The sequence below is a fragment of the Polyergus mexicanus genome, unplaced genomic scaffold, assembly GCF_030449975.1.
Source record: "Polyergus mexicanus isolate NDT 795.1 unplaced genomic scaffold, iyPolMexi1.0 SCAF_25, whole genome shotgun sequence".
Lineage (NCBI taxonomy): Eukaryota > Metazoa > Arthropoda > Insecta > Hymenoptera > Formicidae > Polyergus > Polyergus mexicanus.
Window position 1 is genome coordinate 4,754,464 of NW_027223345.1, and position 22,773 is coordinate 4,777,236.

A 22,773-nucleotide genomic window follows, 5' to 3' on the forward strand; every position below is an offset into this window, starting at 1 on the left:
GTAATAAGATTAATCATATATAAAGTTCTCTCGATGCTTTCAATGGGGGTATAACCGGTTTCGCGCTAACCGAGTTGCGCGACGACAAAACAACCCACGCCGAAGATAAAGTGAATACGGAGTGCATATCATAAACATATACTTACATATCCGCGCACATTACCACTGTTTGCACTTCATCGCCCTACGTTATTATCCAACTTATCTTGTTATAAAATGCATAATCAGAAACAATCGAATTTTATAGGATTATTCTGTGACAAATGTCTAACGGAAAAAAAAATTAATCCGTAGTTTCTAAATGCGGAGATACACGCGAGAAACAGTTCGATTTATACCTATAATAATATTTTATACATGAAACACACATATACAATATTTATAATATACGAGTCGCATGAATACGATCATTGTAGGATATATGTATAAATGAGGAACACAAAAATGTGAGTAAATATAATTAGTATTTATATTTTAAGAGAAATCTTGCATATATTGTCGTAAAATACACGCGTGACTATTTTTCCTTAAGGATCAACATCACGATTGATATTGAGCCTATATCGCGATCTATAAGAGCGCGAAGTTAGTCGACCTCAGGATATGCCGAAGGGGTATTACCCGGGTATACCGAGACGTACGAGACGAAATTGGATATCAATTATCCCGGGATGATTATAACGTAAGCCGGGTGGGTCTTGGGTGAGCAAACAAACCGTTAGGATCGTCGGTAATTGGGTGGAAATTATTGTGTTCTCTCTCTACGTGTCCGGCTCCCTTTATCGCTCGCGCTGTTTCGCGCCATCCTCCTTCTCCGTCCCTCTCGCTTGTTTGTAGCAAGACGATGACGATGGCGAGACGGTGCGGCTATAATTTTCTCTTAGCAAGTAAATTTCATTAATATAGCTGGCCTAACCACCAAGAGAGGAGATCCCCTACGCGATAACGATGCCGAAACCGGCTAGAGGCGATTGGCCGGCGTATCGAATCGGTCGTGTAATAAAAACTAGTAGCTATCGACCAATTTTTCTCTTCGCACAATTTTTCCCCCGCGCTCTCTTCTCCCCCTCCCTCCTCCATTTTATTTCTTTCTAATTAATTCTGTCATTTTTTACTCTTTACCTTGGGTGCAATAATGTCGCAAGAGCCTCGTATCGATGATACTAGATTCGAGTAATAATTGAGACAACTCTCTATCGTCCTTATAAACAGTTGGCGAATTTGCTTCTATAAACACGTATTTCGATGGCAATTCATGTGTGCGTAGGTATAGGTAGACATACATATAAGCGAACGCACGATGCGAAAGGTGGGGGAGGCACACAGGTGTGCGCGGGTGTCGGCAACATTTATTGGACTCTCGCATGCCAGTAAGCAATCAATAATTACGCGAAGCTGGATTAATGTACAGACTGCGACGAAAGCATTCGCCGATGATCGCAGATTAACTGGCATTTTCATGCAACGAGTAAAAAGCTGATATTCTCCAAGATTGAAGTACCTTTCTCAAGGTTAATCGTGCTCCACTGAAGAAACGCACGCGCGATAAGCAATATCGTGACTAGAAACATTTTTTTTTTAAATTACCAACAATTCAACTCTAGACCAGCGCGTTCGATAATAACCGGTTTTTACTGCGCAGCGCAACAATTTATTTGCCGTGGGGGTGGACCACATACTCTATTTTTACTGCTTTAATAACGTATACGATTATTGTACCGTTAAGTTGTACAAGAATTGTACAAGAATACCAAGAATTTGTACTAGAATGCCAAGAATAAAAACGCCACTATATAAATTATTAAAATCCTCGATATGATCCGACAAAATCAATAACACATTAATTATTGAAATTTCATGTTCGCGGAAAAAATCGACAATAATTAATGCAAAATGAAACGACCCACCATTATAAGCTCTGGGCTCTTGAGAGATGTAAAATGTTTTTTTTTTTTTTTTTAATTCTTGCACAGAATTCTCTTTTTCTTCACTCGTTTTAAAGCGTCTCATTAAATGTCATCAAAAATTTTCAACTATTCGCAAAGCTCCTTCAAAAAACTATTAGTAATGTATCTTTTTTCAACCAATCAGACAGTAATAATTGAAAGCATAAAAGCAATAAAGCGATAAAAAAATTAAAATTGGAATAAAAAACATAACTGCTCTTTAGAAACAAAATAATTCCTCACGTGCGATCATAGGACGAATTTGCGGATTAATCGTGCACTAAAGGGCGTGAACGATATCAAAAAAGAGAAAATATATAAAAACTCACACATGCGAGTAGCACGCGTATGTTTATCGAAGATGAGACGATAGAAAACGATCGATAGAAGAGATCGATGATTAGAGAGAGAAAGGGGTAATAAAAACGACCGCAGGAACAGCATCCGAGGCAGGATACTAAAAAAAGATTGCCTGGTACTATTCATTAGGTATTTGCGCCACATTAAATCTATAATAGCAGAATAAACTGTCTGCTTATATGTGATTATGCCAATTATCGGATACCAAATATTCGCATTTACGTTGAATGGTGCTCTGCGTATTTTGAGCACTTTGACGTTGCACCCAACGCTATTTTCAAATAGTAAAGCCGTGTATTCAAAATAATTTCCCGTTTGCATGTGATGTACTGTATCTGAAAAGGGAGAAACGAGAAAGAATTCTGGAAAACAGGCGATGATTATTATTATTAGACGCCTAATAATGATTAAATTGCGTAACCGATCTGTGAGGAAATCGCTCGTATGGAATTGCACGCTCTCAGCTCGCACTCTCAAAACCGCAAGCACTGATAACGAAACTGTGACAAATACCCATTGGCAAAATTTCGCCAATCTTGGTTGAACAAGCGCAAACTTTGGTTGTACTCGCGAAGATAGCTACGCAGTTACATGTTACTGCAAATTACAGTTAAAGATTAAATTATAGATTGCATGGGCGGAATAGAATGTATCTGTTACGCGTGTATCGTTTGACATGTTAATACGTATATGTATATAAATGGTACAAGGATAATGTATAGAATTGTTGATAAAACAACATCGTATTATTCAAAGTTGTTATAAAAAAATTGACATCGTAATACGTTTGTATCATAAACAGATGAAGTTCACCACGAGCATTATTAATTTGTCAACTATGTTACGTGACATAAGAAATAAAATAAATATAAGATATGAATAGAATAAAATGAATAAAATACGTATTACAAATTAGTAATATAATACATGTGTAACAAGCATTCTCCTCTCTACGAAATACATACTACTTGTTAGCTGTGAGATGCATCAGCGATACATCAATTTCTCAAAGAGAGATAAGAGAAAATGTTATACAAGTTATAATATTTTATAAAAAAATTTTTATTTTAACTTTTAATCTTCATATTATTATGTATGTATTTCGGGGGGGAAAAAAAAAAACAATAAGTATGATCTCGTATTAGCAACTGAGATCCTTCTCCGTCGCTCGATGGGCGCAAAGGAACGAGTAGACAGTTTCATGGCGAAAGGGGAGGACACGCCTTCGTCGCCTTTAATGGAATAGCAAATAGCGGCCAGGAAATTTGCGCTTACGAGGCGCCTTCGAGCGCAAGATACAAAAGCACGCAGGAAATTCTAAGCAAAATGGCCGTGTAAGATCCGTTGATTCAATAGAAACTATTTGCGCTGCCATTAGACTGTCCAATGCCGGCGCTATTGCCTGTATATACAAGAGATGGCGACAAAAAAATGTACATAATGACTTGACGCTATAGCGACAGGATCTCGAATTTATCTGTTGCAGTAAATCATGCATAGCTTAAGAGAAAATAATGCTAATATAACGGATATTAAAAAAAAAAAAAAAAAAAAAAACTTAACTGTATAAATATTCAAGTACGATATAGTGTACCATATGTCTAATATTCGCCGAGTATGATAAAGGAAAAGGAATATATATATAAAAAATTTCTAAATTAATCAGCTACAGCTACAATATACAATATAAAGATAAGAATGTCGGACAAAATGCGTGATAATACAATTTATCGCGATTTAACTTCATTCAAATGGAAACGCATTCCATTCAAGCGTGATTATACGATTTCGAACGAATTAACGTTGCATCGCGCGCAGCACCGGATCATCTAATTTCCGGTTTCCATCTTGGTGACGTCTGCGGCATCCAAAATTACGTCCTCTCAAAGACGACTGGCTGCATCTGTGCGCATATAGTCTTCCACCCACACTAGGAAGCACAATTTCCGTTCTACTTCCGGAAATGGATCCATTGTCCGATGTAATCGGAAGACAACAATATCGCGGTCGAAGTATCTCTCTCTCTCTCTCTCTCTCTCTCTCTCTCTCTCTATTTCTACACACAGATTTAGTAATGCAAATACGCATTTGTGCACATATATGTGATATCGAATCACCAGTGTGCACGCATATATATATATATATATATATATACATTAAAACATATCACACGAAAATAATATGCTCATTTAGATTAATAAGAACACTAAATAATGTACGTTATTTCAAATAGAAAAATTATTTTGGAATAAAGAAACTAATTATTTAATTACTTGAATTTATTCTATGTATATCTACACATTTTACTCAGAGATCATATCATTTTTCTGACGTTTTCCTTTATTTATTGTGTTTTTAGTTCTCCTTGAAAAAATATTATCAATATAATTGTGTAACTTATAATCTCCTTTCATTCTCACAAATGTTAACGAAAGGCACGTCGTAGAAATGTTGCTATACTGTATTTTTATTACTGTGTGACATATACATGCGTGCAGTAATATAATTTACGTAGAATGTGTAATTTTATAGAAAATGCATTCTTTATTTTAGTACACAATAATCAATCCTTCTTTACTCGTTTATAAAGACGAGATGTTGATACGCTAAAATATAACTCGCATTGCTAAAAATAATCGGTGTAGTCCTGTCTCCTTTAAACGCTAATTAATGCTCGTTTTATACTCCCGCCAATAAGGAAAATAATTGAGATTATAGCAATGAGGCGCTTCGTACGAACGATATTCGTGTCTAGGAACAATGCGATCTGAATCTTCCATATGTAGGATCTGTGCCTAGAGAGCGTACACATATTTAAACGTATACGGTGGAGGCTGTGCGTATCAACGCGCGCACACATTCGCACACAAAATTTAGTGTATTCAGTTCACCTGGATACATGTGAACGTGTCAAGCGCGTGTAGCTTGATGCATGCGAATGCGTATCCAGATCATTGAGTAAATTAGTGTAAGAATTAGTGCGCATGAATATACGCCACAGAGACATGTACTGCTTGTTGCATAACATTAAACCTCGTGTATATTCCAGCCTTGTAAATGCGCCGTAACGATTGCGGTGGATATACGCACTAATGGAGGCACACGCAGAATACGGTAATAGAGAGAATTATATAGATAGCTTAATGAATTAAGGAAGGTAAACGGTATTATATATCCTGTGTACAATACGCGACTCTGATAGGAATTATTGTTCGTTGTATGTGAAATAAGATCAGTCGTGAATTATTCGCGATATTTGAATAAAAGGGTGGTCAAGAACGAGCGCAATGTATGGGGACGAGAATGTTTATTATGAGAATTGCAAAACAATCGATTTTCATATCCCGAGTTGCGAATTCGCATGGGTCGCGAATGAACCTTAATTATATGCAACGTATATCGTATATATGGTAGTTAATATAGGCAATATTAAATATTACGAATAGAAGTATATCAAATTTAAAATATTTTGATTAATACAAAATTGAAAAAAAATATATAAATAAAGATAGCTATATATACATGAGCTGTGCATTTTTTTTTTTTTTTTTTTTTTATGTACGAATAGAGATATTTATATTCAGAAAATATGCGTGTGTGTGGATTTATATTATCAAATTATATGCCAATTTTTCTTAACGTCAGTAAATAATGTCGAAATAAATAAAATGTCAAAGTAAATAATATTAATTAGTTTCGTTTGCTAGCAAGTTGGATCAAATGTCGGAATATATGACGAAAACGTATGATTCAAGATGATCACTCTGTATATCCATGTAATGCAATGTTCCGATGCCTATTCCAATATAAACGCATCCATATATGCATATAAGGCGTATGCAAAGGGATGTATTAGACAAAGCTAGCATGTAATAGGTATGTATATATCGCGTATGTATATACGTGTAAGCGTAATTATACATACAAGAATACATACCCATACACGAGAAAGGCAAGTCACGGTCGCACCTGCCCACTACACTGACAGCAGGCGCGTCCTATTGGACAACGCACCGGTCGAACAGACGGATATGGACAGACGAACGGACAGACGCATATATACCGGTTATTGTCCTGTCCCAGGAAGAAGCAGAGACTGCGCTATCAGCTTCGTTAGCACTCGATTCCTATCAAAGGATGTTTCCTACACGATCTCCATCACTTGTCCATCATATTTCTTTCTCCTTCCTTCCCGCCCTCTTTTTCTCTATCCCTGTTTTATCTCTTCAATGTGCTATTTGCGAAACGTCAACTCGCATCTTGTCTGTTTATCACGAGTAAGTATAAGCCAAAAAAAATATACTAGTCATTATAATAAAGAATATATAAAAATTTTTGCATCAATTTTGTTTTTAATATATTTATAATATGTAGATATACATAAACTCCTCTTCCGTCAATCTTTTTCTATATTAATAAAAAAATCAAATTATATTTTTAACAATTATACTTTCGTACAATCTAAACCCAATTATATAACTACTAAGAAATTTGAGATTTTAGCAATTCACAAAATCTAGAAAAAATATATTATTCCCAGAACACTCTGCACGCATACACTAATATGCCGTAATAAAATTTCATTACAGTGAACGCCGATAAAATGTAATTTTTACCGTAATAAAATCTAATTAAATGCCTGGCTAATACCTGTCCCTATGGATAATCCAGTACCGATAACGAAATTTCAATATATCAGTAAACCCAATTACAAAATTTAAAGTAATCAACTCCAGCGGAATTGTAATATTTCGTTGTATAAAAAAAAATTGTACAGCTCTCTTTTTATATGATTCCAGACTTATATTTTGAGAAATAAAATTATCAAACAGTCGGGGGAAAAAAAAAAAAATATTTTTCGTAGGCGAAAAAATTTATCGAATAAAAAAGTGTCTCATGACTCCTAAACACATCAACGTGTTTAATTAAAATAAAAATAAAATCTAAATAATGTAGAAAAATTTTATACCCACGCTAAAACGCCAAAAGATCAAATCGGTGCGGCGTATCGCGCAATATTATATTTTTGCGACAGAGGCTCGTAATTTACAATAATTGCAAGAGAATTATCGTCGTCTGCACGTTGCATGCATCTTTTTTTCCGTATCCAACAGCCTTGCTAGATAAGCAATCGAGCGGCTAAATTGCGATCGCGACGATGCATCTCGCGGCAAAAGGCAACTGGCCGCTCGTAAAGTGTCGTTACGTTGCGGAAGATATCGCGGCAGATGGGCCAGGCTGCGACTAACGAATGAACCCAAAGAGTTCGTACGCGAATACCAGTTTCAGATGTACGACGATTAGTATTTCCAAGCCTGGTCGCGCGCGAATATCCAAAGATATTCATTTTATGCCGAAGAGAGTGCGCTCGCGTAATAAACTATGACTCGATGCCGTGCGATGTGGATGTGCCCATTATCCGCTTAATTTATCATTTAATCGGCTGCGCGGCATTAAACAGGCTTATTTGCCGCGGTGCAATTTGTGCAAAATTATGATGGCTACGCTTTACTATTAATAATATATTTACTTCGTGAAACTTATGTATTTCTCCTTCGTAAAGTAAAAGGTGTCCAAGTAAAGGGAACACACACGACGATATTCGTACCTAATTAATAATTATCGCACCTCTAAACTCGTATATAACTTCGACGATGCGCGAGATAAATAAATAATTTTAAATATTCTAAACATACGACTTTCATCGTATAATTTTCCTCATAATATTATTATTCGCGTGTTACGGGCTTTGGAAATATACTACATCATGTTTCGCGTTCATATATATTTTCCAGAACGACTTAAGTGAAACACACGCTGGGTCCTAGCGAACCATCAAAATGATAGATCTATCCACATTATCTTCTATCTGGCAGATGGAGTATCACTCGTTAGCTGCTCGTTGTTTACGATTAGGGATCCCCCATAAAAAGATTTTGACGTGATAATTATCACCTCGGTTAAAGCCACCTTGCGCAACCGTTGCGCATAGACGTGATCAGGCCGCGGCTGCACCAAATCAGACCGGGTATACTCGCCTACTTCATAAGCTACCACAAATTACAGTTTTCGGAATGGAACAGTGGCTCAACTTTGCATAAAAAATTATACGGTCATTCGGACCGAAAAGTGCTTCCATCCTATTTGACTTAAAACCACTACACGCGTGATTCCACGCGCATGAGAACAGAAAAAGAATACGCACAGTCGACCCAAACGATCCATTCGCTCGGGCAGCTCGTTAAGAGATGGAAGAAACGATATATAGCCCACGGTGATGAGCACGACTAATTATTTCCACGGTTTATCTTCCGGCTTTTCTACACTGTAGAATACGGCATAGCCGTATTTTTATTTTGTATCTCGATGCATCGTTCGAATAAATTTTTCTCCCTCCCTTCCCTCCCCCCCCCCCCCTAGCAACGCCTGCTGTGAAAATTTCACGAATAAACTGTACTTTTTTTAATGCGATCATAAATTTAATTTCTAAAATACGGTCAACTTCGTAAATATATATTTGGGAAGTTTTATTGTTCAATTTTTTTTTTTTTTTTTTTTTTTTTAAATAAAGATTTATAAGTATTAATAAATGTGTGTGTGTTTGTTCGCAAGAATATTTTTGTAAATATTTTATTAATTCTTAAATACACATAAGATTCTCTTTCTTTTTTATTTGATCTATTTAATGTATTTAAATTTTTTTTAAGCTTGAGAAAAAAATTATATATAACAAAATAATGAGAGGTATTCTCGTTGATTAAAATTACATTAAGGACATCTACACAAAAAGAAAATTCCATTTATAGAACTATAATTATTTATATTTAAGCACTCTCTCTTTTCAACAAAACTACTGCTGATAAATCAAGGTAATACTACCGAGATGTATTACGAAATATTTATATTTCAAAAAAATATATTACGTTCGCCTCCTGAATAAATATTTGCTGTCTGTAGAAATATATATATTTACTGAAACTACTTGAAAGATAAATGTGTTTTGCGTAAACCAAGAATTCGGGCAAATTCAAATTAGAACACAATTTTCGTCATATGTCTACATCTACAAAATTCATTACCCCGCGACACAAAATGTACGGTGAATACTCCCGTATAACCGCGTTTTAGTGAAACGATAATATGACTGGCTTCATACTGAGTGGTCTGCTCGTATAAATCGTTGCTAGTATGACGGATGTTCCCGTTTCGTCGTCTTTCTATCATTTAAACCGAGAGGCGGCGGCGAGTCTACCGCGGTGCAATAAATACAGACGAATGATACCGGAGCTTATGCGTGCATCTGCGACCAGCAATTTGGTCGCGACGTACCGACTTTGATCTATTCTGAGTGTCGAGCTTCGACCACACCGGAGACTCGAGTAGCCCACCTGCAAAATATGCAGAAAACACTTCGGTTCCGCGTAAAGGTCAACTTTTAGTCACGCACATGAGTCACCGCATCTTCTAATTCCGATTTGGCAACGGAACAAAAGTATTATTTTACACATGTGTGTACTCAATAGAGAGAAAAAGGTCAATATATATTAAATCTAAATTTATATTATTCTTCGAATTAAATAGGAATAATAAACAAGAATATACATATAATACAATTATATCATTTTATCTTTCGCAGAATTTAAATTTACTCAGCAGAATAGTATTGCAACAGCATCGATCTAAATTTTTATTTCCAAGATATTTCGATAAAAAATAACAACAAATAATACCTTAATTATTACATCGATTTTATAAGCAAAATATTTCACTATATTTAATTAAAAATTCATTATTTTATAATCATGCTATATCGTATATGTAAATTTTATTGAAACAGGATTGTTCATGCTTGTATGTTTCGATAATTATAATTCGTGAATGTAATTATCACCTTATTCCGCTATCTGCCCTTCTCGAAAGGAGGAAAAACAAGAATAAACGAAATAAAAATACGTGTACAAATGTTAATGTGCGGATGCAGCTGCTTTATCACCCTACTTCGCGCATAATGTACTTACCGTACATACGTTTCTTTTCTTGGCGCTGTAATGGCGCATGTATACGTAACGATTTAATAAAACGACTTTATTACAGCAAGCGGCACTTCGAGGTGGCCCACCGGTAAATGACGTGCACGAATGCCTAATTAATATCTAGGTCACAAGACGGGGAGCGGCTTTAATTACCCGAGGCTACCGGCGGGCCAATGATAAATAAATAAACGTCTTATTCTGTACGCCAAACCTCATACTCGAGCTTCAAAACGCATCCTTTCCTCAAGTCCGTTCAAGCCAAGGCACCTTGCCAAGAGATACCTCGAAATATTCGTGGAAAAATAGTTAAATCGAATACTGATGTCTTGATAAATGCAGCCTATTTCGCATAAAATTAAACCATTGAACCTGCTATTGTTAAATAAAATCAAGATATTTTGAAAAAATGTGAATTTAAAAAAATCTATGCTTTAGAAACAAATTAGAGTTCCACTTCAAAAATAACTACATGATAAATTTTCAAACTACACGTTTTAGCCAACGAAATAAATGTTATTTAAATATTTTAAGGATTTATATTTTTTATTTTTTTTTTATAACTTTTTTTTCCATCAAGCGAGTGTTCGCACGAAACAATTTTGTTTCATAAAAATAATGCAATTAAAAAAAATGTAGCATTTCGATAAATTATTTGAATAAAAGATCACACGAGCCAAATTGTTTGGAAGAAAAAAAATCGCTCGTACGAGCCAAGAAAACCACCCAGTCGCAAGATGGTAGATTTGAAAATCAAGACTTGATGGATGCGACTTCGGGGGTGGATGTGGGAGTGGCATGAGGGTGCGCGGGTAACGTGCCTTAAATCTGACTCGTGGAATTCTCCGATACGTAGCTGTGCGTTCCTGGCGTTCCTATACGCTCATACGCGAAAAACCCTCAGCAAAAGATTCCTTCTTTCTCAACCAACCGCCATGTAGCTCCTCGGACATGCGTGCTATCAAACTACACGCGTGTCGATAAACTGCAGCTTACAGTGCAGTAAACATATTTCAGCTCGATTAACAAGTCTTAAAAATATCATCTTATATCATTTTGCGCACATGAGCATATATCGCATACTCTAAAATTATGACTTGCATACTAAACACACATTAAATACAATATCTCTTTCATAACGTTTATAATTTTTATTTTATTATATAAAATTCAATTGTTATATTATAAAAGACACTTTATTATAAATTGTAAAATATGTACATATTAGAGCTAGATGCTCTAATATGTAATCAATCGTTCAGTTCTCTTTTCCATAATCTGAACTGAAATGAAAAACGTAGGAAAGAAAATTAGAAATTCGCAATAAAATTACAATGCTCTTACATATTGTCAGATTTTTTTAGGCATCCTATAAGGCTGTTGCCAATGCTATAGCTATTCCTCGAAACTTTCGAAATAAGATGACGCTCGGAACCCAGCCTGGGAGAGTAAATGGAGGCGTATGCTAAAATGAGACTGCGTACAAAGTACCATTTCATAAATCTTATCCAGAAAAGCGTGGCGTCGCAAGAAAGGGCGAGAAGGGAAAGAAAGCTGTGTTGATAGATGAGGAATACTCTTGATAAAAGAGAGACCGACCGGCAAGGAGCGTCGTGAGACAGGGATCGAGCATTATTTCGGAGCTGCTGCATGATATTATAAACCGACACATTAAAAGTTTACGTTAGCCAGTAGGTACGCTCCGAAGGAAGCGTTTACCTAGACTATATTGTTTCTCCTGCGCAACGAATGCGTGAAATATCATCTCATAAATAATTTTATCTTCTTCTACAAATTCTTTTAGGGCGCGTTGTATAGAACCTTTCCTATCTCATATATAAATTTTCTATGAGAAACTACTATGTGCATTTGATAACTTACAATTATAGTTTTTTTTTTTTTTTTCATTTTTTCGATCTCTTACTTTTTTTTTTTATTTAATTTCTCTCATTTCTTATTTATTTTTAAATAATTATTATTTATTGCGGTATTTTTCAAGTTTGAATTCTGTTATTTATTAAAATGTGGATTTTGCTTCTGTAACTATCATAATTTGCAACGTATTTAAATATTTATCCATTTATATATTTAAGAAAAGGAAATCAAATTATTTATGACATAATAATTCATACATTCGCTATGCAGAAGAGACAATGTGGTCTAAACGTTCGGTTCGCAGCCTATTGGTTAACGTAAACTTTTAATACTCGACTGTGAAGAAATTGCTTCGCCGTCGCTCGTGTATAAGCAGCGTGCGTTGACTGAGTATTGCGAGGAGGGTAAAACAGCGGAAGAAAAAGGGATAAGGGAACAATATATATCAGGAGAAGTTGGCAGAAGGGCGAAGGTTTCTGCAAGAAAGTGGCGAGCTTCGTCAGCCCCGTTTCTTTTTTACTCCGAAGCCAAGGAGAATCCCGAATAATCCGCCTGCAAGGATTATCCCATCCCTCCTTGATGCCCCTGTTTCATATAACTCCGAATATCGTGAACTCTGCGTCACGTCGAAATAATTCGATCTCACCTTGAAACAAATTTTTCCTCGTCTTGCCAAGATATATGGTGATTCTCTCGCAATTTTTCGTTCATAAAAAAAAAAAAATTTCTCTCAAAAATATCTTTATGATATTATTGTATAAGTGTTGGGATATATGTATATAATAGCCGATAAATAATGTCTTAAATGAAGGACCAAACGAAGAAGAAAAGCCAAATTTTTTTTCAGGAAAGAAAACAATCAGTAGTATAATATAAATAATTTAATTAATGTTTGCTTCAAGATCGTTCTTTACCAATGTTCAGGAATTAAAAGAATTGATAATTCAGGAATAAAATTGATAAAATAAAATGCTAGAAAATTATAGTGCCGTTTTAATCCGGTTCTCCCTTCCATTATTAAATCTTGAATCATCGACGTTCACAGGTATCGATTAATCAATGTCGTTCTACAGGAAGTCTCGATGTCGCCATTGCCCGGAAGACTAGCAACCCATCTTGATCGTCGATATTCAACGGATCATTCATTATCATGCCGGAGAATAGAAGAAGGAACCAGGCATTACGTATCGCGAATAGACGGCACTAACGCGCGGACGCTCGCCGCAATAATATTACGGCAATAATCGTGCGGCGAATGTACGACGATAATTATGAAACGGCCGTTAATCTGATGCGAGATCTGAAATAATCATTCCGTTAGATCGAACGAAGATGTAGAATGTGGTACGACGTTGTGTTACAGCGAAACGTAAATCTTTTGATCTACTTCATCCTATCTTCGTGCTTCCATTATTCGCGGATTAAATTCAGGATCATGTTACAATAAACATAAATAGAACGGTATAATATATAAAACGCATTGTTGCATTCTAGCAAGTAATCATCGTATGATGAAAAATCTATAAATTATTGTTGAGTAAAATTCTGTTACTTACGTTAGATATAAATTATTTGTTCCGTAAATAAATATCAAGAATACAGAAGCAAGGCATGATAAGTTTTCAATTATAATTAATTCAATGATTATTTATTATTTCTGATCGTTTCAAATATTTCATCTTCTTGAACGATTAAAAGCAAACTTTTCTCGACATCGGTAAATTACAAACTTATTTAAATGGCTCTTTGTTTCTCTTTAATAACTATAATCAGAAATGTTTAATTAATAGAACGTTGCTGAAGACTGGAGTATAAAAGGTACAATTGAGTCATTATAATTATATTCAAAATTAATTCCTCTCTCGTCAAGCCTTAGCCTCGAAATCTTTACGCGGTCGATTTTTCGGCTGCGTTGACCCGCTTAAGATCATCTTTCGGATGGCAAAAGCAACCCTGACGCGTTCCTTCTGTCCCATTCTCATGCCGACACTCCCTTTATCGATCCTGCTCCAGCCATTCCCTCACTCCTGGTCCCTCTGATCTCGCTCTCATTCTTCTTCTCCCCTTTCTTTCCTCTCGCTCTTTCTCGCGCTTCCCCTTTCTTTCTCTCTCTCTCTCTCTTTCTTTCTTTCCACTCTTTCTCACCCCGCTGTCTCCCTTCAGCGCCTAGTTACCCCCGGGGAAACCCTAGAGAACCGCTTTCGTTCCCCGCTGTCCTCCTCCTTCGACGCCGACCGCTACCACCCGCGTCTACAAACTCGACCAACCAGGAAGCGCGTATCTGCCCTTTCGAATTATCCGGCTGGCTTGCCGCCCTTTGTTGCACGCGGAATTTCGTTTAATTAAAATGAGACTATGGAGACTGCTTGGTCTCCGCGGCACGAGGACCGTGGATCTTAATAAGAGCTTCGATCATGAGATGTACTGTCAGAGAGAGTAAACGTTACTTATTTTTGCGAAATCTTTAAAACATTCTAGATTTATAGCGGAAAATAGACGACGGTTACGTAATGACTACGAGCAAACAACTTGATGAGAAATTAATGATACGCGTAATAATCTGGTAGCAACGTAATTTCGTGATAAATGAGTGTAATTTTACATTTCTTTAAGAGAGATTTTTGTAAACGAGATTCTCCTCATAATGCGATACACAGAAGATCACAGACTTTGTTCAACATTGGATATTAATTTAAAATCAGATAATTTAATTTATTTCCAATGCGGATTTCATAATGCGGATACGTCAAAAAAATATTTATATCGTAGAAGAATATATATCTCGAATAACTGTTCATACACAAATACCTTAATAAGAATGCATCGCACAAACATGGCGGAATAGCAAGAAATGATGTTTACAGATGTCGGTAGCGGATGATGTTCAAAAACGTTTACGCAAAACAAAATGCAACATTCACGAAAAATGATACGATAAACGGGAAACGACGAATAAACGACAGTCAAACGACGTATACGCGAGATTAAACGTCCTAAAATAGATCATAAAATTAAATAACAAATTTGCTAATAAAATCTACATTTACGCATTCAGTTGACGCAATTATTTTCGGCTACGTAAACCGACACGTTGTAATAATCATGCTATTCTTACTATTCACGGTGAGAGTCGTTGTTCGGTTACACATAAATTAGCATAGATTGCAATCTGAGAAGGCGTACAGTGATAAAATGGCGGTGCACAGTAGAAAAAAAATGTGTAGTTCGAGGCGGAGCTAAACTACTAGAAAAAAAAAAAAAAAAAAAAAAAGTCTATATTTAATCACGCTATCATTTAATCACGTTAGATAAAGATTAATTAATACCGTGCTAAACGCTCTCTTCGTTACTACAATTTCCTCTGACTGATTGTTCTCGCGTGCTTTTCTCTTTCCCCTCTCTCTTTCTCTCTCACGCTCTTTCTCATAATGTTTTTAAATTGTATTTCAATCTCATAAAATATTTTGAAATTAATAAATAATTTTAAAAAAAGATTCTGTATCGATTGCATTTTATCTAAAATATTATATTCAGATCGTCATAATCGTATAATGTAATTAATACCAACATAACTTCATAATTAAATAATGAATAATATATGGTACACGTTGTATAAAATAACTGTGGATCTCGGGCAAAAAATTATCATTAAAAATTAACAGTTTTATGACACGTCGCATTCACCGTTATAAAATCAAAAATATCAGCATTTCCGAAAATCTATTTTATATCCCGCAGTCTCGATCAAGCGATATTTGAATAGGAAAGAAGAAACGCGCAGCGTCGCTTGCATCATCGAGCGAATGAGAAAACCGTTACTCTCTTTGCACGATACGTACGTGCACTTTTGTGTACAGTCGCCCGCGGTATGAAACAAAGACGGAGGAGAATCCCATCCTTCACTGTCATGGCCAGTACCATCAAAGCAAAGATATACTTTCACACTTCACCGTCACCGCGAAAGGATCGCGCTGAACGGGACAACGACACGGATGGCCTCCTCCGCGAGAGCGAGGCGATTGGTCCATCGAGTCTCACGGACTCACACTGCTCACTCGTTACGTAACCGCGTCTCACCCTTAAGCTGATCCAATCGGTTGCGTTATTACCGGGTGCCGAGATTCGAGAGACGATCCAGATGAACCGCGCTCGTCAAACAAGACAGAGAGCCCTGTCGTTGGATACGAAGGGCGACAGAATAGAAGAGAAGAGAAGAGAAGAGAAGAGACGAGGAAGAGAGAGGATTGCGAGGCGTCGCGGCGCTGGTCGGCACTAGACTTGGCGTCGGTTCGTTCGTTAGCTGGACCCTCTTGCTCGCCCGTATTAATTTGCTTCCTCCTCCCCTCGCGCCCCCCCCCCTCCCGCCGACCCCTTGCGGCGGTCCCTTCCTCGGCCATCCTCCCCTTGCTCGGGAAAAGGGGGGTTTAGGTCGCCCCCGGTCTCTTAGCTGCCTGCCGCCGCTGCTACGAGACGCCAGAGAGACGGCGCATGCGGACTCTGCTAATCACCCTCATCGTCCTCTACGCTCTTACTAGGAGAAACCCCCTCCCTCTCGTTGCCGACCGCTGTGGGCGATAAACGCGAGAGAGCCATCGGAAAATTAATCGACAACTCGCCACGGTATTCCGAACTATTATACTTTGACTTTGTTTCTCACGACCGTGACCTTCTTCGGCGCGAAGCACACAAGGGTACCTTTAAATACCTGTATCTATATAATCGCGTCGTAGTTCACAATAATAATTCTTCTATTCTTTATAAACTCGTTATATACATATTGCTTCGATATTCCATCCCATTAGTATACAAATTCAAGCAACGTTAACAATTTTACGACAGTCAATAAACTGTGATGACTCGTACTCATCCGTAACGAGAGCGCAGCAAAAATATTGTAAAATGAAAAACGCGTATATTCACAGAAATAAAATAAAAAAAAAATACTTCACTTTACCGGACGATGTATAGCACTGTGTCATCAAGCGGAGGGTTCGTAACAAGACGAAACTGCTTCTGCGAGGGACGGTAATGAGGATGATAGTAAACGAGATATTGGAAAATCGTGTGAAGAGCTGGGACATCGTAGGTAGATAGGTAACCAGCCAATCAATGATGCTGGGTAAGAGGAGGTCAGCAATTTTTCGCCTCATTGCTCATAGAAAGGAAACGCTTTATTGTACGTCCCTCCTCCTACCCTTCCACTCCCGTCAAAGCATCCGCGCGAACTTACCGCTGTCAGATATTGACTGTGGGGCGGACTTAGCGTCAGCTCGTCGTGGATGTTGATCAGGTAGCACTTTTTTATCGAACCAATTTTCCGGGGCTGAAGCTATCGATATTTCGCCCGTGGTTCATGCGACACAAATCCACGTGGAGGAAAAGAGCCGACGTTTCTCGCCAACAAATGATTGAAGTCACAATCTCACACTTTCGATTACTTTGCAAAAGATTTTTCTCTTTGGAAAAATAGAATTATTCACATTATATACAAATAATAATGCTTTAATTATTACAATTAAATGTATGAATTCTCCTAAATGTAAGAGAAAATCCATGTATAAAATCCATATATAACATACCGAATCTTTCATTTAATTATATTTTATTTTTAATATTTAATTAGATTCATTAACGGCAACATGCTTATACGTCATTGCTCACAGTTTAAGAAATGACGGAGAAGAGAAGAAAGGAATCCCATAAGGGACGACCTATCGTGATTCGAGCTCAAATAGTCTAAGGATCGAAGATACAGCGTAATCGCGAGTATAAAACAGCGAAACGCTTAGCATAGTAACATCCTGGCGGAAGCGTCATTACCGTATTGATCGTGAAGGTGATTTCTCTCGCTCTTTTCCTCCCTCTGTTATATCCCTCTCCACTTCGGGGAGGATCAGAGTCAAGGGGTGGGAGTGAATCAGGGAGGCGTATTATCATGGAGAGGGTTGAAAGTAGGACAAGGAATTTCTCGATATGATCATTCTCGAGTCGAAGAACTTGTCAAGGCAGAAGAATTGCAAAAATAGAAACAAGAAACTTGGAGACCGCATGTTAGAAAATCTGTTAATAGTCGTCCCTGCGATTTCACTAACATTCAAAATACACCTCAAAACAATACAAAATATTATCTGCGATTTTTTTATTCCCTCCATATTTTTATATAAAATTAATTATGTTTTATTTTTATAAAATGTTTCCCATTTTTGCACTATAATGTTTTCTTAAATATTTCACCGCTTTTTCTATTTTCCTCTAAAACTACATTTTACAAGTCATTTTACAGATTTTTTTAGAGATATATTATCTCTGTATTTCATTTGTTATTAAAGAAAATCATTAAAATTTTCTCTTAGGCTATAGATCATCGAACTTCAAAAGGAATTCGGTCGTTATCGTATTGACGGTTATGCGAGTTCTTGCACTGATTCAAGGAGATGACATTGACCTCGACGGTGACGTCAGGCAAAGTTCGAAGATCCTTCCTTCTCCTTTTACCATTCCTCACTGATGGTCCGGTACCCGTTGCAGGACCGGTTTGGTAAGCGTCAACCGATCGTATGAACAAAAAACAGCTAAATCACCATGATTCTGATCCTTCAACTCAGAGCTCGAGATCGAAGCGACTCTACCGATATGTCGAAAATTCAAAGTCAAATATATATTTAAAAAAAAAATTGGACGAAAAAATATTACCGTTCTAAACTATATATTGTATAACAGCATTCGTAAAGATACATTAATATCTCAAAGAAACCACTAAACACATTTACTGTCAAATTATTGTAAGTCCTTCAAAAAAAACCAAAGATTTATATCATTATTTATCGGTAAAATAATTTAATTAGTAAATTAAAATTTAATTTACAACCAAATTTGTGTCAAATGAGTATAACGGTAAAAGTATTGAAAAGAAATAAAAAAAAAAAACATTTATTTTAACGTACTGTAATCGCACTCTATTTGCAATGACTGTGTCATATATTATAAAATATATTATTTCATATTTTCCTTGAAACAGCACATTTATAACAATTATATCACATTTGTGACAATTACTGGATCTGTGATAATCAATGTGATGTACAAATGTATGGCCTATGAGCGATACGACTCTTTAACACGCAATATAATAGCAGCAGTTAAATGGAAGTCTGACAGTAAGAGATATACTCACATTCAAATATATAAATATTTGTTTCAATATAAACGAAAACAAATTAAGCTTATCGAGTTTATTATAAATATATATAATACAATATATATCTGTCAACTCAATTTAAAAATATATACAATAATATGCGGTTATAAAGAGTTATATACTGTGACAAAAGTTAAATGATGATGGAAATTTAACAGTAGGAAAAATACATTAAATAAATTAAAACGAATAAAGTTTTTATAGAGCCACTCACGGACCATTAAAATTCTATTCTACTTATACACGCAAGATATATTATAACGTTATTGCAAAGAAGGAATTTGTTTTTATTTATGCAATAATTATTTTCTGAAATTTAATAGTTTATGTTGAACACGCACACACACACAGTTTATCATTATAATATTATTATTGCTTCTGGCGGATGGACTTTTAATATCGAAATAAGAAATCCATATAAGAAATCTCGATGAAGTTAACGTGGTATCTCGAAGACGTATTGATTATCCTCTCTGATATTTCTCTTTCTCTTTTTTTTCTCCGTAAGATGGTAAAAAAAAAATATATATATATTTCCACATTTAATTTTTGAATAGTTCATCTTGACTCGAATAGTTTTCATCATCTTAGGAAAAATGTTTTCATAATCATCGATCCTTTTACAATCACGAATCATAAAATTAATGACACGTCATATAAAGCCATTTTTAAATGATAAATCACGGAATAAATATTTGATTTACATTCATATTACAATCGTAGTTTCTAAAATTAAAATTTATTTTCGTGTTGTTCGATTATTATTTTCGATTGATTTATTCTACATATATGCATACGCACACAAATGTGCGGGAACTCATATTATATTGTACGGGATATAAACGTGATTCACGTAACCTACTGCTTTATAACCCGTTTGGTAAAATCCTTATGCTGACATTGTATCTTATCGGTGAGAAATGTAAATAAGACACATCAAAGAGAAGTCATTTTTCTTCCCGATTTTTTTCACATTATAAATCTAATTTCGTACAAAACGTTTCCTATAATAAATTAGAAAATTTCTCATTCATCACGACTTTAACAAAGTAAATACAAATTAGAAATCTAATCAGTTTAATTATTATCAATCTATTAAAACTGAAAAGCAATAGACTTTCTGTTAATTACTATCATAAATTCTTATTATATTCCAATCACAATTTCTATAATTGATATAATCATTCCATAAGTCTCAGGTTCCTGTCAAATGCAAAAACTCTATTCGTCCATACTGAACAAAAATCTATCGACATATTAAATAAAAAAAAATTTAAATGGATAGCTAGTATCGTTGATAAATTTTATATAAATTATATATATATTATATGCGGCGATATAGCCAAATGAGTACTGCAAAATATGCGCTTAATGCTTCTAAATATCGTGAAATAAATAAACTCATGGGATATAAACAAATCGATAGAAAAGCGTCAGAGGGTATGGTGTGGATCAGCAAGTGTCTATTTTGGAAGATTGCTTCGATATGTACATATTTAGAACTAAATACTCGTTCAAGTGCCTATGTAGAATTTTAACCAACAGAATTTCGATCATTGATCGTTAAAACGTTCACTTTAAGCAAACATTATTAGGCAAATATTTAGAAGAAACTTTAGAAAAAGTAAAAGATAAATCTTACTAAATTCTTATCTCTTTCTAGTAATTGATTTGTATTAAAAATTCTACCGGCCATGTTTTCTCATTTAAATGGTTATTAACATCTCTGTTCTAATAACAAAAAATACCAAAAGATAAAATCATCAATCCGCACGAAATACAAAAAGAATCTTATGAAAGAGCATTTTGCTAATAGCATAGTTTGCTTAATGTACGATCAGAACAGCATCCTCCGTGGTGTTCCACCACGTGGTGCTCGTGAACGAATGATTGAGACGTACTCCAGCAATGACTCGCGTACGGTGCATACAAGGGGGCTCCTTGTTATCGAGTTGCACGCTTCGTAATCTTTCACGACGTAGACAAAAAGCCAGTCGCTGTTTAAGCTAGCTCGAAAAGAAACGCGCGTATATGTGACATTTTCTCCTCGTATGTCTTACTTATCGGCTCTATGCCTTCACATTCTGCACCTTTGGATTGATGCATCTTGCAATGAGATATGTACGTAGACGTAATTGCACGATACCATCATAAATATTCGGTCCGACTTTAATCTATTTGCGCCAAGATACGCATTCTCAGCAGGGAAAGATGTCGAAGAAGTTACGTTTCATTTTCCGTCGAACATAAAGTTTCTAAGACATCACGAATTTGACGCGGTAAAAAATATCGTAGATTTATAAAAGTGCAAAAGTCGATATTAAAACAAAATCAGAATTTCTCGAATTAAAAAAAGTTTCTTAATAAAAAAAAAAAAAAATGTTTACTAAGCAATATATGAGTATGTGTAGTCGCGTAGATATAAATTAAAAACGTATAAATATATAGCTGCTATTATATTTTGGTAAAATATTGTATGAAGGTAGCGCATAATGATACTTCAGATTTCCATGAAATGGAGTTCCATGTTATCTCGGATGATGCTGCCTGGGGCCATCGCTCAATCTCGCATGATAAATTACACACGCATACGCACGTCTGTATTTATGGCATCGCATTTAGTGCGCGTCCCCAATTATATACGTTCACGTAAGAAGTCATCAAGTATCAAGATTTCGACGGTTAAGAAAGAATATATAACGCGGCAATTTGTTATTATGTCTGGAATTTATATATATTTATTTTACATATTTCTGTGAAAGTAGTATACCATACACGCATTAAGTAAATAAAAAGGATTATCTTACGTATTATAATAATTGAATAGACATCTACCCTAAGTCTAATTCATTATGATAACTGAATACACATACATTTAGCGTATAAGTTCTTCTTTTAATAGAAATTAAAGATTGAGAAAAATAGAAAAATGAAATTAAAAATAATTATTAGAAAAATTGTCGCTATTGTGTTTCAATATTATTATATTAATGAAATATCAATATGATTTATCATAATAAAGCCTATGAATTTGATTCATGCGTGTTTATTTTTAGGTCGTTGAAGATACGAAACTAGAACACGCAAACAACGAAGTTTAAAATGCATGATCTCTCTAGATACAAGTATACAGATTGTACTTTTTTCATTGATCATGCAGCTATGAATGCCACGTGGATCAGGTTACAAACGTACGCCCACGCGTACGTTCTATGTTTCGCTCGGTACGCTTTGCTGTCACGCGTACAAAAGGTTGAAAGCTCGTTGTCTCGAGTTGACACGTACGTAGGCAGTAATGCCGGATGGTAAAAAAAAAGAAAAAAAAATGGTAGATCGTGTATCGCATTGCATTCACTCTCGAGAC

The 22,773-nt window shown here is 35.6% G+C and overlaps 1 protein-coding gene and 1 long non-coding RNA gene across 2 annotated transcripts in view; both read right to left on the reverse strand.

Moving 5' to 3' along the window:
• Positions 1 to 16,460, reverse strand: part of LOC138943223 (uncharacterized) — a 51,069-nt gene extending 34,609 nt beyond the window's left edge. Inside the window, exon 1 of the long non-coding RNA XR_011448434.1 lies at positions 16,051 to 16,460. This is a non-coding gene — a long non-coding RNA (uncharacterized lncRNA). The remainder of the gene's footprint in view (positions 1 to 16,050) is intronic.
• Positions 1 to 22,773, reverse strand: part of Mesr6 (misexpression suppressor of ras 6) — a 570,073-nt gene that overhangs the window by 446,630 nt on the left and 100,670 nt on the right. The window lies entirely within an intron of this gene.